Source organism: Emys orbicularis, chromosome 3, assembly GCF_028017835.1.
Source record: "Emys orbicularis isolate rEmyOrb1 chromosome 3, rEmyOrb1.hap1, whole genome shotgun sequence".
Classification (NCBI taxonomy): domain Eukaryota; kingdom Metazoa; phylum Chordata; order Testudines; family Emydidae; genus Emys; species Emys orbicularis.
This window is the reverse complement of record NC_088685.1, coordinates 139,457,195-139,474,895: the sequence shown is the minus strand read 5'-3', so window position 1 is coordinate 139,474,895 and position 17,701 is coordinate 139,457,195.

Below are 17,701 nucleotides of genomic sequence, written 5' to 3'. Positions count from 1 at the left end.
GGGAGGAGAGGTAGATACGTTGGAGGGTAGGGATAGGGTCCAGAGTGACCTAGAGAAATTGTAGGATTGGGCCAAAAGAAATTTGATGAGGTTCAACAAGGACAAGTGCAGAGTCCTGCACTTAGGACAGAAAAATCCCATGCACCACTACAGGCTGGGGACCAATTGGTGAAGCGGCAGTTCTGTAGAAAAGGACCTGCGGATTACAATGGACGAGAAGTTGGATATGAGTCAACAGTGTGCCCTTGTTGCCAAGAAGGCTAATGGCATATTGGGCTGCATTAGTACGAGCATTGCCAGCAGATCGAGGGAAGCAATTATTCCCCTCTGTTCAGCACTGGTGAGGCCGCATCTGGAGTATTGCGTCTAGTTTTGGGCCCCCCACTACTGAAAGGATGTGGACAAATTGGAGAGAGTCCAGCGGAGGGCAACAAAAATGATTAGAGGGCTGGGGCACATGACTTATGAGGAGAGGCTGAGGGAACTGGGCTTTTTAGGTCTGCAGAAGAGAAGAGTGAGGGGAGATTTGATAGCAGCCTTCAACTTCCTGAACGGGGGTTCCAAAGAAGATAGAACTAGGCTGTTCTCAGTGGTGGCAGATGACAGAACAAGAAGCAACGGTGTTATGCTTATAAGAAGCACACAGGATCTTTTTCAGGGGGAAAGGCAATACGCCGCGTTTATTGAAGATACAATTAGCATATGCATTCAATCACACCACACACACACACTGTCCCACCAGTCAATGGTATAGTTACCAGTCCAGAGTCCGGATCAATCTAGTGGCCAGCTAGGTTGATCACAGGTAGGGAGGAGCTGGGTTCCGTTGGTCGTGACATGATGCTCCGGGGAAGTCTTGGCAGGACAAACCCAAAGTTTCATGGCAAGGCACCCTCTTTTGTATAGTGATCTTCCTTCATTGGGACCAATGAGTTTTGCATCGTCATGCTGTAATCAATTGTTGTTTGATGAGTGCTTGTTTTCTTAAATTGTCCTTATTTTTTATCACAGGTATCTTGTCCCCATTGATAGGTGCCTGTCTCATCTTTAGAGTCGTCAATCTGCCCTCCTCTGACATTTCAATAGGGGCGTGTTGCAGCCTCCTGGCACCCTTGTATCTGTTTCTGGTTCCTCCCTAGACCATCTGGCTCAGTGATGGCCTTCACGCTTATCTCTTTACACATACATTCCTCATTCACACACAAAACAGAATTAATTTACACAGAACATTTTGAACAGGAACATCAAATTGCAATGCAAAAGAAAAACAATCATTGCGTTCTTTTAAAATGCTAAACCTACAAGAAAATAGTGACCTTAAAACGTCTGTTACTGCCTTATAATCAGCCCAGACACAGATTCCATCTTTACCAAATGGCCCATTAGGCCATTCCTTTCTGCTATTCAAAAAGAGTGGCTGGCAGGATATGATCAAATCACACACCAATACATTTAATACATGCTACATTATTATCTCATTATTCTTTATCCTTCCTTCTAAATCATACAAGCATAAAATCCTACTACTACAATGGTCTCAAGTTGCAGTGAGGGAGGTCTAGGTTGGATATTAGGAAAACCTATTTCACTGGAATGGGTTATCTTGGCTTCTCCTTGGTTCATTCCTTCTGCCCCTAAAGTCAATGGGAGATTTACCTGATTAAGAACTGCTTTTTTGACCCATAGTTTGTAAAGAATTGGGGGATAAAAGGTGCTCTATGAGTGTGCAATAGATTCCAGCTTTAGCCCACATCCACCCAGTGCCTGTTGCAGGACAGTCTTCCAGCTGACGGGTTTCAGAGTAGCAGCCGTGTTAGTCTGTATCCGCAAAAAGAAGAGGAGTACTTGTGGCACCTTAGAGACTAACAAATTTATTAGAGCATAAGCTTTCGTGGGTTACAGCCCCCTTCTTCGGATGCATAGAATGGAACATATATTGAGGAGATATATATACACACATACAGAGAGCATGAACGGATGGGAGTTGTCTTACCAACTCTGAGAGGCCAATTAAGTAAGAGAAAAAAACTTTTGAAGTGATAATCAAGATAGCCCAGTACAGACAGTTTGATAAGAAGTGTGAGAATACTTACAAGGGGAGATAGATTCAATGTGTGTATATATATCTCCTCAATATATGTTCCATTCTTTGCATCCGAAGATGGCGCCACAAGTACTCCTGTTCTTCTTCCAGCTGAGGAAGGCTACTCCAAAGCACAAAAACCCTTTTGTCATTCAAAACAAATGTGTGAAAAGGATACAGCTATAATTGTATTACTAGTCACTGTATTAATTAGACGTATGCAAAACACAAGGTTCATTTGTGGATACTTTACAACAATAACAGTTTCACTGACACCAGAGGCGTACAATGGGACAAGTTTATTCAATCTAAAAACACATTAGACCTCTAACGAGTGCATAATTACACTTAGAATTTCCCCCCCAATTTATATTAGAATAATAATAGCTAGTGGGCCTCCTTTATCTACATTTTATCTAGATAACTACTTACTTAAGTAGGCCTGAAATTATATCTAGGAAGTAGAAATAAAGCAACTTCATAGTATTTTACTAGATGACTAAAGACCAGCCACATAGCAAAGCTTGCAACCTCTCTATTAATCCCAGTTCACTTGTGCTGCCACTGCTGTATATAATGATACAACACCATTTGTTTATATTTACACTGTGATTGTTAAATTGATAGGATAGTTGCCCAGAACACTGGATGGGAGCCTTACTTGTATTTTAAAATTTTGATCTGATAAATAAAATATAGAAACAGAATAGACTTAATGGAAGGATGGTCTCATTTTTAAAGGCATAGACAAGACTGGCAATCAGGAGAGTCTGGGGCTCGATTCTGATCTTCTTATGCCAGTATAAAACAGATGTAGAGCTGGTCAAACTATTGATTATATAATCTAGATTATGACTGTAATCCCTTTTTAATACATGATTTGCTCACAAGCCATTCCTGATTTTCTTTGTATGTATTCATTATTAATAAGTATTAATTGATTAGTTTAGATGAATAATTATGAGCCTGTGGGTGTTTACTTTGATTACTTGCCATTTGGTATTTGAGTTGTGTGTTTGGTAACCTAAGATGCATGATAATGTTTTTTTAAAAAACAGGAGAATGACAGACATGAAATAAGGGACAATGTACTTCAGGTACCATTATGGACAAATAGTCATTGAAGACAAAATCTGTGAAACTTTCATAACATATTCAAAAATAGCCAAAAGTTGACCAAATAATTGTGAATAATGAATAATATGATCCCTTCAAATCATAGTGAGCTAAACTCAGGAGTTTATTCACAAATCATTTTTTTAAATCATTCAACCAGGTCTAATTAGAATTAACTCTGCTGATGTCATCCGAGGTGTCATGGTTCGTTGGTAGGCTGAGACCTTTTCCAGTCACCCAAGCGTGCCTCTTTCACGTGGCAGCCTATACCCTTGCTTCTCTTCGGAGTGGGATCCCACAATCCACCCACTCTCCAAAAAGATCTCAGAGTTATTCCTCCCTGGGTGCCAACTGTGTTACCTAGCAGGCCAAACTGGGCTTGGACCCTGCCAGAGTGGCCCCTTCAGGAGCCTGTGGTCAGTAAGAGTGGATAGTTACATAGAAACAGTTTCTCCAATACAACATATGATTTATTTGCCCACATGGTATACAGAGCTTAGAGAAGTGGATTTAAAAATAACAAAGAGCCCTATATGCTTCTTGACTTCCCGACAAGCCTTAGGTAGCCATGACTTAACCTTAGTGTCTCCCTCCCCTCCTCTTCCTTCTCTCTGGGCACCAAGCTTGCTGCAGACCCTGGTTCTCAGTCAGCCTGCTTGTGTTTCAGTCTCACGGCCTGCTGACACTTTCCTCTTTCCTTTTCTGCCTTGACCACTCTGGCAGACCCCTTCGGGGTCTTTTCATCTCAGAATTAGCCTTGGAAAAGAAAAACATCTTAATCTAAATGGTGCCAGCTAGGTAGTCTCTTCCCACAACTGATGGCTCAGCCTTTGTTGGCTTAACTTCTTTGAAGCAGCGTACCTGAAAGGTTGTCTTATGTATGTCATTGTTTTACCCTTCTTGAGTTCCTTAGCAACGCCATTTCTACAACCTCCTTTGATTTGGCTGTTTACATTTAGGCAAGTAACAATCCCAAACTGAACAGGGAAACAGGATCATACATGATATTAATAAAAATAATACAAACATTTCCTCGATTTCTCACAGGAGGTAAAGAGGCATACAACTGATGCTAGATCAGAATCAGGCCAGTAGACTACATTCCTGGTTTGTGTTCCATGTGCCAGAAGTTTTTGGCATCACTCACACCTCCTTAGTTTTCCCACCTGTAAAAATGGGATAATGATATTTATCTACCTCATCAATTCCATATGTCACCTTGACCCCAAACACCAGAATGGTTTCACACTGCATAGTCACACTGGGAGTCAGTGACAGAGCTGGACATAGAATCAAGAAATTCTGACTTCCGGTCATGTACTTCATCCTTCCTCAGATGGGGTTAAATGTATGTACTATAAATTGACAACTTTTTTATATATTGAAATTCTTGCCTAAAGATGTAACCACAGACAACAGTTTTGATCTTGATTGTCTTAATTCACAGTTATATCTCCTTTGCTTATCACTTTATTAGGCCAAATATAGTAACTGGACATTAACTTACTATATGGAATCTAATTTTCATTGCATTTATTCTAAAACTTGAATATACTAATTATTATGCACATACATATCTGTGGATACATTATAGTTATAATGCGGATGAAGTTGGGTTCTATGTAAAGCACTTTTACAGTGCAAAATTAACCCTCGCGATAAATAGGTGCTTTTTAAAAAACTTGTCATTCAGCAATGTTAAAATGTAATCTCAAGCAGCAACTGATTTCAAGAGAGCATCTAGACTTTTATTATAGAACCATAGTGCCAAAGGACAACATGAGGGCATAGCAAACTCAAACACACCAGGCTACTGTTCTGAATACTCCAGATATTTTCCACCCAGATCCCTGGCTGTCATAAAGGTAGGAATTCAGCCTTTTCCTCTGTGACTGCCTGTTTGCCACCAAATTCATGCTCCTCCAGTAGTTGGTCCTTTAAATGTGGAAAAGACAAGCAGATGCAGTACAAAGGTAGCCATTTTGTACCTGATTGCTGTTGCCTGCACCATCCTTCTTTAAAAATGGTAAGCTGTAAATTGGTTCTTTTTTTCTTTTTGTTATACCTGAGGACTTGGCACTTCTTCACACAATCAGCTTACATTATGAGGTAATTCCTGCATTTGAGGTTACTGCTATCAAGCATAGCCTCCCTCCTGGGGCAACTTTGATCCCAAGGTTGGTAGGTTCCCTTATTCTTGCCTCCTCAGTAACCCACTTTAGAATTAATGGGCCCTGGCTTCTTTGCATGTGATGCCTCCACCTTGCTCAAATCTACTCATGAGCAGCCACTTGTAATGCCATGCCCATAGGCAGGTTATCAGCAGTGGGGACTGAGGTCAGAAAGCATAGGTTACACAAGTAATTCCCACACCATTGGTTAGACATGACTAAATAACTGGTAATTTATAATCTACTGAACAATTTGTGGACTTAATAGATTGCTGGCAACCAGGCCATGGTTTTTCGTTTTATTCATTATTTGTTGGTCTGTAGCTTGTTCATAGTGATTATTTATTTGAAATTTGAGCTGTTTTGATTGGATACTTTGGTCACATTCTATTTTTCTGTTCCCTATTGAAGGTAGTTTTGGTTTTTGTTTCCCCCCACCGCCACCTGCCCATTGAGTTAAATGGGATTTTGATCAAGGATGATGGTAACTCTAAATGGAGGACAGCAAATATGCAATAATTTTGTCAAAATGTAGCATGGGGGAGCATGGAAAAAATATAGAGGAAGTTTAGTTGCTTGCTTCTCTGCATTCCAGCCTTTGGTGCTCTTTTTAATTTAGTGCAAATGGCCAATTATAGCATGTGTGTTGGGTGTGTGTGTGTGTGATTGAGCTGATAAACACTAAAAAAAACAACCGCTAACACATTCTTAAAATATACTAAGGTCACAGCAGTAAAAATGCTGGCTACGATGATGATAATTGTTCAAAATATAACAAAACTTTTCTTAAGTTTCTCACCAGACATGAAGTGATGAGAATAATAACACAACAGAACAATAACACAATACTCTGGCATTAGCAAGTTGGGAAAAAAAGTAATCTTGAAATAGAGGGTTTTGATTTTTTTTGTCTCTCTCTTTTATTTTTAACCTCCTGGGCTTCTGAGGGCTTCTAGGGAGAATGAGAGAAATGTTTTATCAAGTCCCTCTGAGCCTGGAGAAAGGATTAAAACTCAGAATAGGAATGTTTAAAATCATCAAAAAGTGAATTTTACAGGATACCAAACAGTCAGTCTGATGTCTTTCTTCCTTAACTGATCTCTGTAACAGTCCCATTCCCACAGGCCTCTTGAAGTCTCCGCAGTTAGGTCAGGATAAAAGATCTTACCGGTCTTGAAAAACAAAGTGCTCCTTTTTCTTACTTCTCTCAAAACTTGCTCCTTCTCCTGAAAATGCAGTGCTTTAATTATTAAAGCTCTAGATCATTTGTCTTTGATCTAAGGGCTTAGTGTGCACAGTCAATTTCGATGACTGGTGTGTCTTCCTTTCTTCTGACCGGTGGTATTGCCAACCCCCAGAGTTCAAAAATCATGAGACTGGTTTTAAAAAAATAGATTTAAAAAATAATAAACCCTTTATGTTCTTTTCAATTTGCCTTCTCATTTTGAGCCGTAAGGGGTCATGTTTTCAAGCTTTTGTCTGCAACGATAAGGAAATTTATTTTATTTTTTCCAAATGAAAGCTGAGTTTCTCATAATCACCTTGTGACAGGTTGGATCCCCCTTTCCAGGATGCCATTGGATGTGCTGGGGTCCCATTGAGCCTGCCTGTCCTACAAGTCTGGGTTTCCCTTACTCTGTACTGCTGTGACAGCCTCTCAAGCCCCTTTCCAGCACACACACAGGCAGGGACACACCCAGCTGTAGAAGAACACAGAGTTTGTGATTCGCTGTCTATGGGAGGGCTTAGCTAGGGGAATGACCAGCTCTCCTGTGCACACACCCTCTGGAGTGTAAACCCAAAATTATATTGTCTTGTGCTGTATAGAGATCTACATAGCGTAAGCTCATAAAAATCACCCCCTCCCTCAATGTGGAGGGAGATATGCACAGCTCTTTGCCCCCACCCCCTTGTTTATTCCAAACCAACTGGGTTTTGGAATAAACAACAAATAATTGATTAATTACAAAAGGTAAATTTTAAGTGATTATAAGAGATAGCAAACAGAACAAAGCAGATTACTGAGCAAATAAAACAAAACACACAACCTAAACTTAATTCACTAAAGAAACAGGTTACAAATAGTAATTTCTTATCCTAAATGTTGTTTTAGGCAGGTTTCAGAGTTTCTGCAGAGTAGAGTTCCAGTTATTTCTCTTCACAGGCTAGACCCCATCTCAGCCTGGACTCAGCCTTTGCCTTTCCCAAACTTAATTCCTTTGTTTCTTCAGGTGCTTTCAGTAGTCTTCCTTCTTGGGCGGGGAGGCAATGGAGAAAAGCCCTGATTGACTCACTTCCCATCCTTAAATAGGATTTACATAAAGCGGGAATCCTTTCTTTCCCGTGGAAAAATACCAGCAGTGTCCAAGGTGGTACTCCGTACCAAGTGACATTATCACATGACTTTGCAGTGTTAAAGCCACCATAAGACAAGGAAGATTAGAGATCAGCACTTTCACAGACCCATTTGATTGTCTTTCCTAATTTCCCATTCAGGCTGATTGCTTACTGTCTGGTGGGCATTCCCCAAGTACACACACAGTTGTAATTGTTATATAGTCAATAGTCCTAACTTCAGATACAGAACTGATACATGCATACAAATTGGATAATCACATTCAGCAAATCATAATCTTTTCAATGATACCTCACATGACCCATCTTGCTGTAGTGAGGCGGTGTGGTTCCCCACTGCCGCGGAGAGAGACGAGTCCCTCTGGACACCAGAGTGGGCAGAGCCAGGGAGCTCTGATCCTGTGCCTCAGAGAGTCAGGCATTGCCCCGGAAGTATAAAGGCCCGACCTCAGGGCTCACTGAGAGAGCAGCCGCCAGGGAGGCCAGACGCCTCTGGTCTAGCTCGCAATTGGGAAATCCCAGCGGCCTGCAGTAAACCCGAGGACTGGCCCGACCTGCCCCATGCCAGCTACCCGGAGGAGCTGCCGAGCCTGCCCTGTGCCAGCTATCTGGAGGAATTGCCGAGCCTGCCCCGCACCAGCTATCCTGAGGAACCCATGGTGCTGGACCCCCCTGAGGACACCACCCTGACCCAGGTACCTCAAGAGGGGGAATCTGGAAGTAGACCAGGGGCAGCCGACCCTAGTCCGGCTGCAGCACTGCCAGAACCCATGTCAGTGTGTTGTGGCCAGGATCCCCACTGACACAGCAGCGGGTCTTCTGCCGCTGCTAGGGCCCCAGGCTGGGACGCAGTGAAGTGGGAGGTCCTGCGTGCCCCTGACACCCAACTCACGGGTGGCAGTCTCCCCCTCTCCCAGGCCCTTTGGAACCTGAAAATGTCATTTTGAATTGACATTTTGTTTTGAAAACATCATTTCAAAACAACTTTGAAATGTTTTATTTAACTCAAATTTTCTTTTTCATTTTGGCAAGAAATTGTTTTTAAAAAATCAGTTTCAAATTTAAATTAACCAGTTCTATTTTTATTATTTATTATTGTTTGATTCAGCCACCAAACCAAAAAAAATCAATTATTTGCTCAGCTCTAATTACAATTAAAGGTGAGGGTTACAGGCAAGGTTACAAGCAAAATGGCATCCACAAAACAAAATGGAGGTACAAGTTGACACAGACAAATGCCCCAGACAGTCACAACTTTCTCAGCATAAATCCTGATTATACTTCTTTATGCGAATGAAATGAATTTTACTCTCTGGAAAACATTTGTATAAACAGGAATGACAGTTTCTATTGTGATATTCAATGTTCAAACAGAAAAAAAAAGTAATTTGGAACTCCCACATACATATGCATGAGAAAGTTTAAAGAAAAAATGGAATTTTGAATTCATTAATCTAAAAATGGAATTTGAAAAATACACAATGTTTATAAATTGCTCAGAAGGGAACATGTAAATAATAAAGTACACAAGGCTCAAAAATAGATGTTTAAGAAACTCATTTACTCAAATTTCAAGTAGATGGATTAAGCCATTAACTTGAATAAAAAAATGAACTTTGAGTTAAGGTGAGATTCAGTCTTTATACAAACTTTTTTGGAGAAGGAAGCTAATAAATCTGAATGGCCAACTGCATCCATTTCTGTAGTGAGGCTCAACAAAAGAAGTCTGCTCATATATTTAGACAAAATATTTGGCACACAACAGCTCCTGTTGTAACAATGTGACACATTTTCAAAACAGCTTAGTTTTAAACATGCTGAGCTCTTCTAAAAATCTGGCCACTTATTTTGGTGTTCAAATCGGAGTTGAGCTCTTTGGAAAATCTGGCCCTTAATTGTCTTTTTGCCCATGTTCACATGGAAAATCTGTGGCTAAATCAGGTAGTAATCCCATATCTCCTATATCCTAGTCTAGCACTTAACTACAAGAATATCTTGTCTCAGTTATTTTCAGTTATGAAAACACCTTGCTGATCATTTAGAAGAATGGCATCAATCACTTAGTGAATTCCCCTATTGGGCTCTAACCAAAAGGGCAGCTTTTCCATTAATAAAGAAACTAAAATTTCTTCATTAAAGGAGAGGGTTTTTTTCAATAAAGCACCATTTTAATTAAATAACAAGTCTTGTAATGACTCCACGATCCAGATTTTGTAGTTTCAACCACCCATATCTATTTGTTTTTAAATGGACAGTTATTTAGTCCTCATTGCCCTCTAAAGTAATAAATGGGAGTTATGTTTAAATAATGAAGCTTGCATTACTATTCTGCCTTCGACTTGTTGGTCTCTAATTATACAAATATAAATTAAAGCTCACAGCATACCTGTGAGTAGAACTGAGTGAAAATCAGAATTTCCATCCTGTAGCTATTGCCAATATTTCAATATTTTTGTCTGAACCAGGACAAAAAGTTGAAAAAATATTTTTTCACGTAAAGAAAAGATCAGAAAAAATTTGATTTGGAAATAGCAAAACATTTCATTTTGCTATTTTCAGTCGAAATGAAATATCTCAGTATTCCTGATTCAAAAAATTTCAATTCAATTTGTTGAACTGATCCCAAACTTTTAAGTTTTAGTCAGCTCAACATTACACTGCATTTTCCTGTAGTGTTATATTGCCTCAGGGGCATTGTAGTTGGGTCCCTGATCCCTCCATTCTTCCATAGCATCCAGGCTCCCGACCCAGACTATGTTTCTCATTATGTACCAGCAGTCATGTGACTCCCATGATGTACCATGCAGCTTGATCAGAGGGGATACTGCGTTGCATCAAGGGAGATGTAGTTTGGCCCATAAGAATCACGACATGAGACATCTGAATTACGATGCCCATGAGGCAATGTGGCCCTATAGGGAAATGCAATTTAATATTGAATTGACCTGAAATAAAAATATAAGGTCTTTTCAAGACATAGAAATATTTCAAATCTGCTCAAACAAAATATTTTGATTAAATTTTTCCCAAAAGAAAATTGAAAAACTTCACCAAAATCAAAATCTTCTGGTGGAAAATGCTGATTTTTATAGAAACTGCATTTTCTGTCAAAAAAAAATCATTTCAATGGAGAATTCATGACTGGCTCTACCTGTGAGGTAGATATTTGTAATCTCTGGGAGACTGATTTCAATGGGACCAGAATTTCACCCCCTGTTTTTCCACAGATATAAACCAAGGCACAGAGAGGTTAAATTACTTGATCAAATGCTCACACAAACTTGTTGTATAGTCAGGAATAGGAGGCAGAACCCTTAACTTGAAGGCCTGTGCTTGAACAATTATCCCATTCTTCCTACTGTGATAGTAATCTCGGCACATCATGATGCTTGCTGCCAGGCATAGGGTTAACATGAGCCACACACAGAGGCAGGATGAATTCCCTGCCAACCCATGAGCATACTGTTAGGAAATGTTAGGATACAAAGGAGGAGTTTGCATTATCTTCTTGAGCACAACTGCTCAAATAGTAGAAAAAGACTATTTGTGAATATATTTCATCTCTTGGAAAAGGTCAGCAAATTGTTAGAAAAATAATTGTCTAACCATCTGTGGACATGCAGGATAATGGACAAATTACTCAAGTACACTTATTCATCAGATGAAGGGGTGGGATGAAGGGAATCACTAAACTATTCAAGGATGTTATTTTAACAGCTTTAATCTAGAGGAATGAGCAGGGATCATACATCAGTAATAATAAAACAATGCCTAGGTTTTATATAGACCTTTACATCAAATTGCTTTACAAAGAAGGTATGCATCATTATCCACATTTTTACAGACTGTGAAACTGAGGCACAGGGAGGTAAAGTAACTTCTCCAAGGTCACCGACCAGGCCCTTGGCTGAGCTAGGAATAGAAACCAGGTCTCATTAAGATCTTCTCATCTCTTCTTTCTTTATGTTTCTGTGCCCTCTATGCTTCAAATTATATTACAAATTACCATTTTAATGATATTGCAAACTATTTGCAAAACAGTTATTTAATTGCAAGGTTAAATAGACACAATTTGTCAGGATGAATGCAAACAATCATCAGGAACTGGTGAAACAGGGTTATCTTGTACCTTTTCACTCTGACCTCATTATCCCTTGGATTTAGATAGATTTAGCGCCTCAGCGTCATTAAAAAGAGTGAAATGTTCCACTTAGTGATTTATTTAGAGGACTTACAAATGACTTTGTACTAACGTGTGTGAGGCTTTTCCAATTAAATGCAGCAAAGAATGTACAGGTTGATTAAACGTCATTGATTAAACTACCCAGAAAAATGAAATTAATTAATAGGGTTAATTTAATGCTGGTGTATATCTGTCATAAAGGTCAAAGTTTTCCTAAAGTTTATCTGGGATCTGGACAATAAAACTTCAATAAAGAGTGCTTGTATACCAAAGCAAGAGAGAACTGGAAGACTAAATAGTATGTTAAATGAATGAATAATAATCTCCTCCCATTGAATACGTATTTATCTATTTAAAATGGGAAATAAATATAATCCAAATATTTCAGGGCATAAACTGGTTATAATTTGGGGTCAGGAAGAAAAACAAACAAATCATTTATTAGCAGAGTGCTTTAGCATTTGAAGTTGCTCATTTATCAGAATATTTAAAAAGGAAATGTCAGAGTTACAATGTCAAAAGTGTATTGTCCCTGGGGAAAATTTTCACCGAGCTCATGGGGGAATGATGTGCATTCCATTATGGCCTGCACACTTCCTGCCCCATACCCTAACATAGATCCCTGGGCCTCTAAGGAGTCCTATGCAGGAGAAGTGGGTGAATGCTGTCATGGAAACAACTGAGCCCCTTTTCACATGGGGAAAAGCGAGATCCACAGAGAGAGAGAGCATCACTTCTGGGCGTTTTATTTTTGTTTTGTTTTTTTGTGGCCCTTGACTATTAGCTCACATATCACCTCTTCAAAGAGGGTCGCACCTGTGTTAAGCTCTGGTAGTAATTCACTCTGACCCCTGGCAACATGAACAGGCAAATAGCAAAGTAAGGGAACTAAGGAAAAAATAAACAGTGACAAATATTTTTATTCCTGTGCAAACAAGTAATTCTAATGTAATGTCAGAAAGACTGTGAGACGTTCATTTTGGGCACTGTGGGGAAATTGATGTATATTAAATAAAGGTCACATATTGGCAAAGGGAAAGCGTTGCTATTGTGCCTCAGGAAAAGTGGAAGAATAAAAAAATGAATATAAAGGATGTAAAAATAGATTTTAAAAAGTCATTTCATTTATCCATGCTACTCTTGTATGCTGAAAGTCATGGATTACTTGTGGTGGATCAGATTTCCAAAGGTGTTTTAATTAGTGGGCAGCAGCACAATCTTTCTTCTTAGATGACCCTGTACCCAATTAAAATTTACTCCAATGACAGAAGAGTTTTACGAGAGAAACATTTGTGGCTCTACTAACAATTACCACCACCATAAATATAACACTGTTGTAATGAAACAGAGTATCGGTTTGGGAGTATTAGTTATGATGGGCGAACATCAAGGGCCAGATTTTAAACCAGCTGGCCAGATTCTGATAACCTTACTCATGCTCTCTCGCTGTCTGACTATTGAAGTATTCATCCACATAGGATCAGTCATTGGGCCAGAGAGATAGAGAAAGAGAGGATGACTCTGTAGTCCATCTGGTGGGGCAGGGGAGACTCCAGGGCCAGTTCACCTGCTCCAGTCACTCTTTATTTATTGATCCACAGTGCAAAAGCTTCAACTGGAGAGACTGAGGGAGCCCCACATCAAAATATCCCATATCTCAGTGGTTAGAGCACTCACCTCAGAGGTGGGAGACCCCTGTTCAAAGACTCTGGCAGAGATGAGGTCTCCTACATCTCAGTCAAGTGTTCTAACCACTGGGATAAAACTCATTACATGGGCACCACCACTTCCTTCTCTGCCAACCTGATTTTGAAGGGGACCCAATCTGGCAGGCATCCTCTGAGCAAGTCTACCAGATCAGATCCCACATGTGATTTAGGTAGCTGAATGCCTGTCTTCCTCTGGTTTGTCTATCACTCTGGGGCATAGGCAGGAGATAGGCCTCCAAACACCTACAGGGAGGCAGGGGTGTGCATGTCCAGGGGAAGAAACTTAGGCACCTAGGGAGCTTTTATCCTGAAAATGTAGGTGCTGAGTGAGTTTAGGCAACTAGCGAGCTTAGTAAGAATTTTATGGCTCGCACTGGAGTCAGTACTGGGATAAAAGCTCCTAAAACCAAAACTTAGGTGCCCTAGTAGCCCTCAGATATTACAGTAATGAGGGTGATATAAGAACCTGTATATAACAAAAAAGAATAGACTACCCTGTGCATTGTTTTGCATACATTTTGGGATAGTTTTGTTTGAAAAAGGATGAGAATGCCTCCTAAATCTAAACTTAGTTGTGAGCTGGGACAAAAATATAAAACTGAATATGTTGTAGGAGGCCAAAGAGAGAGAGAAAACAATGTTTGGGTTTTTTTTCTTTTTGTTCAGCCATTGATTCCAGGAACTGTGAATTTCTAATCAGAGAAATTCACTTATTGGTGGAAGGCCCTTACAACATCCACAGTCCCCCTGTACAAGGGTACAGTACAGATGGAGAGGCAGTACATGGGCCTAGGCACATTCACATAGTAGGCTGTGGGCTTTGTGCCAACTCTGAATAAGACAGCATAGACAGAAGCATTGGGTGGGAGAAGGGAAGGGCTGGATCTGCATGAACATGGATCCAGTGGCCAGAGACACCTCTTTAGGGTTGTGAAGGAGCAACAACTTCTACCACTGCTCACGCACTGCAATAGCACCCACATTCTGTGTTGTGGCCTCCCAGGCAGTTGCATAGCCTCTCCCTGGGCTGGGAGATTTAAATATCTCCAGTGCCCACAGGGGAGAAAAGTGTAAAGCTCAAGTGCCATATGTCTCCAATAGAGACAATACAAACAAAGGGAATTGGAGAATATTGCTCTGTCTCACAATCTAGGCCAGATAACTAATTAGGGATGGGCAAACCAGCTCAGAATGAATAAACTGGCCCAAATGTCACCCCAAATCAAAAACTAAAGCCAGAATGTTTGGGTAAATCTTTCCTCTACCTCTTCTAAAATCCCTTCCTGACATGTTGAGCATCTTCAACGTCTATCGACTTAAATGGGAGTTTTGGATGCCTTGCACCTCTCAAGATTAGGCCCTTAATTCATATATTTGTGTTTTAAGGACATGGGGAACATACATATTTAGCAGATACTCAACTCCCAATGAACCTTAAATATATATTCTGCAAAAATTGTTTCGCAAGTAAAACACAAGATCTGGTGACAGAAATAAATGTTGCATTTTCACATTTTTATGAGCTGAAGAGACAGATGCTGCCTAATTGCCCGAGTCTGTACAAAGTTGACTTAATTTGAGGGCCAATTTTGCAATAATTTTATCTAATGGATACACAGAGTGAACTGAAATCAATTCGCCTGTGTGGATCTAACCATGCATTTGTTAATTTAGACTTAATTAGTGTTGAGTGACTGTCAATTATTTAAGGTCCTTCAAAGTACACAAGGAAAGGGATACTATAAATGTGACCTGGGGGGTAAGGCCCACTCCACAAAGGTGCTTAGGTGCCTAAACCCCAGACGTAGGCACCCCTAACTCTCAGTTTTAGGCTCCACTGTGATCCACAAAACCCCCACTTAGCTGCCTAACCCTGTAGGTGCCTAAACTCATTCAGTGACTAAATTTTCAGGGTAAAAGTTCCCAAGCACCTAAGTTTCTCCTTCTGGACATGCACACTACTGCCTCACTCTAGGTGTCCAGACACCTATCTATAGCTTAAACCCCAGCGTAACCCGCAAACCAGGGGAAGGCAGGTGGAGAAGTGCCTATCTCACCCATGGTGCCCGATCTCCTAGGTTTGTTCAGAAGCCAGCTACCAAATCAGGTCTCATTCAACATCTGTGGTGGTGCCCACCTGATAACTTTTATCTCAATGGTTTGAGAACTCACCTGGGATGTCAGAAACCCAGGTTTAATTGCTCCCTCTGTCTGTAAGGGAGACAGGAGTCTCCCATATATCTCAGAAGAGTGTTATAGTCACTCAACTATGGGATATTGTAGTTTGGAGGTGGGCTTATTCAGTTTCTCCTGTTGACGCTGTTACACTCTGGATAACACTTAAAGAGTTATTGTATCAGAGAGAGAGAGAGAGAGAGACTGTGTGAGTGAAAATGATTCTATAGCCTGGTGATTAATGCACCCAGGTGGGAAATGCAGGATACAGTACAATGACTCTTTAATTATAATTAATAATTATTTACACACAGTGGAACTGCTGGGCTAAAAGTTTTAAGGTGGTTGTCACCACTACCACTTCCTCCTCTGTCCATTTTGTGCGGCATGATGCAGGTGCTAATTCATTCTCACAAGAAATGAGTTAGGGACCTAAGCCACATGCTTCCAGGAGAGGGATTCCCAGTTCATGGATCACAAGCAGAGATAGGTGCCATGCTGCAGCCTGGAGTTAGTCACCTATCTCTGTGACAATGGCATCTCCCACTGGCTCACTTAGGTAGCCTAGAGTGCTGGCTTTTGTGAATCCCATTCTTAGGTGCCTGTCTCTCCCCATGTATTGTATAGGAGCCTAGGCACCTAACTAAAGCTGTGTGGATGGCAATATTGTTCCTGTGATTTTTCTAGACACCTAAAAGTTAGGTGTTGCAATTCTCAGGGTTCCAATGCCTACGTTCCTTTGTGGATCTGAGCCTTAGTGTCCTGAGATGTCTGCTGGGAAAGGGAATGCTGCATCCCTAGAGGGAGGGCATCTCATTGCTCTCAAGTGACCAGCTTCATTCTTCCCAGTAGTGCAAATTGATGGGCTCTGCTGAGTACTTTGACATCTCACCTTGGCTGAAAGGATAGTCTTTGAAAATAGAAGGACTAGAGGTAAATAATAAGAGAGAACTTGGGAAAACTACCTGTACAACACAACAGTGAAATAGCTAATGCAGCCTTTGAGTAGGTTTGACTTGGCCCTTTATTTGTGTCAAGCAGCGTGCACTAGATTGGGTCTGTCAGAGTAACGAAGTAGCTATTCTAACCTTGTAAGTCTGCAGTTCTACATTCTCTAAAAATGCTGTCATTTAAAAGTTGTTTCAGTAAAAATGCCATGGTTTTTGAGTAGCCATTGCTCAAGTCTGCCACAGATAGGCAGCTTGCTGTGGCCAAAGATGCACATAAAAAAATAAAATCCTGACTGTTTCAGGCAACTCCCCTCATCAAGAATTCACAATAGCAAAATGTGGTTATCTATTTATCAGGTAAGTATAGGAAAAGAGTAGTAAAAATTGAGCCAAATGGTTATTTTTATAGGCTAGATAATGTTCTGTCCTTGGATGAGTGCACACAGTATTTCCCCCACTGCAGTCTCTCACAGGGGCCAGAGAGTGTTCAATCACTGAACTGTCCTGAGTGGAAGGGTTGCATCTGTTGTAACATCCCTAGGGGGCAGAGAGGAGACAGAACCACCATGCCCCTCCCTTTGCACCCGAGCAGAGCACATGCTGCACTATCTTTGGGGGTACCACTGTGGCTGAACTGCTATCTATCTAGGTAATGAGATGCCCCCCTTCACTGTAGTATCTCAGCATCGCGCAAACATTAATGAATTTTCCTCACAACTCCTGTGTGAGGCAAGGAAACACTGTCTCCCTTTTACAGATGAAAAACGGAAGAGAGAGATTGATTTGCCTCATGGAAGTCTGTAGCAGAACGAGAGATTGAGATCTCCTGCATCCAGATCAATGTACTGACAGCATGTGAGACCATCCTTCATCTCTGGGAAATTCAGCTGGTATTATGTCGTCTAGTGATTCCACACTGCCCCCACTGTGGCACTGTGCCTAAAAGACATGATAGAGCC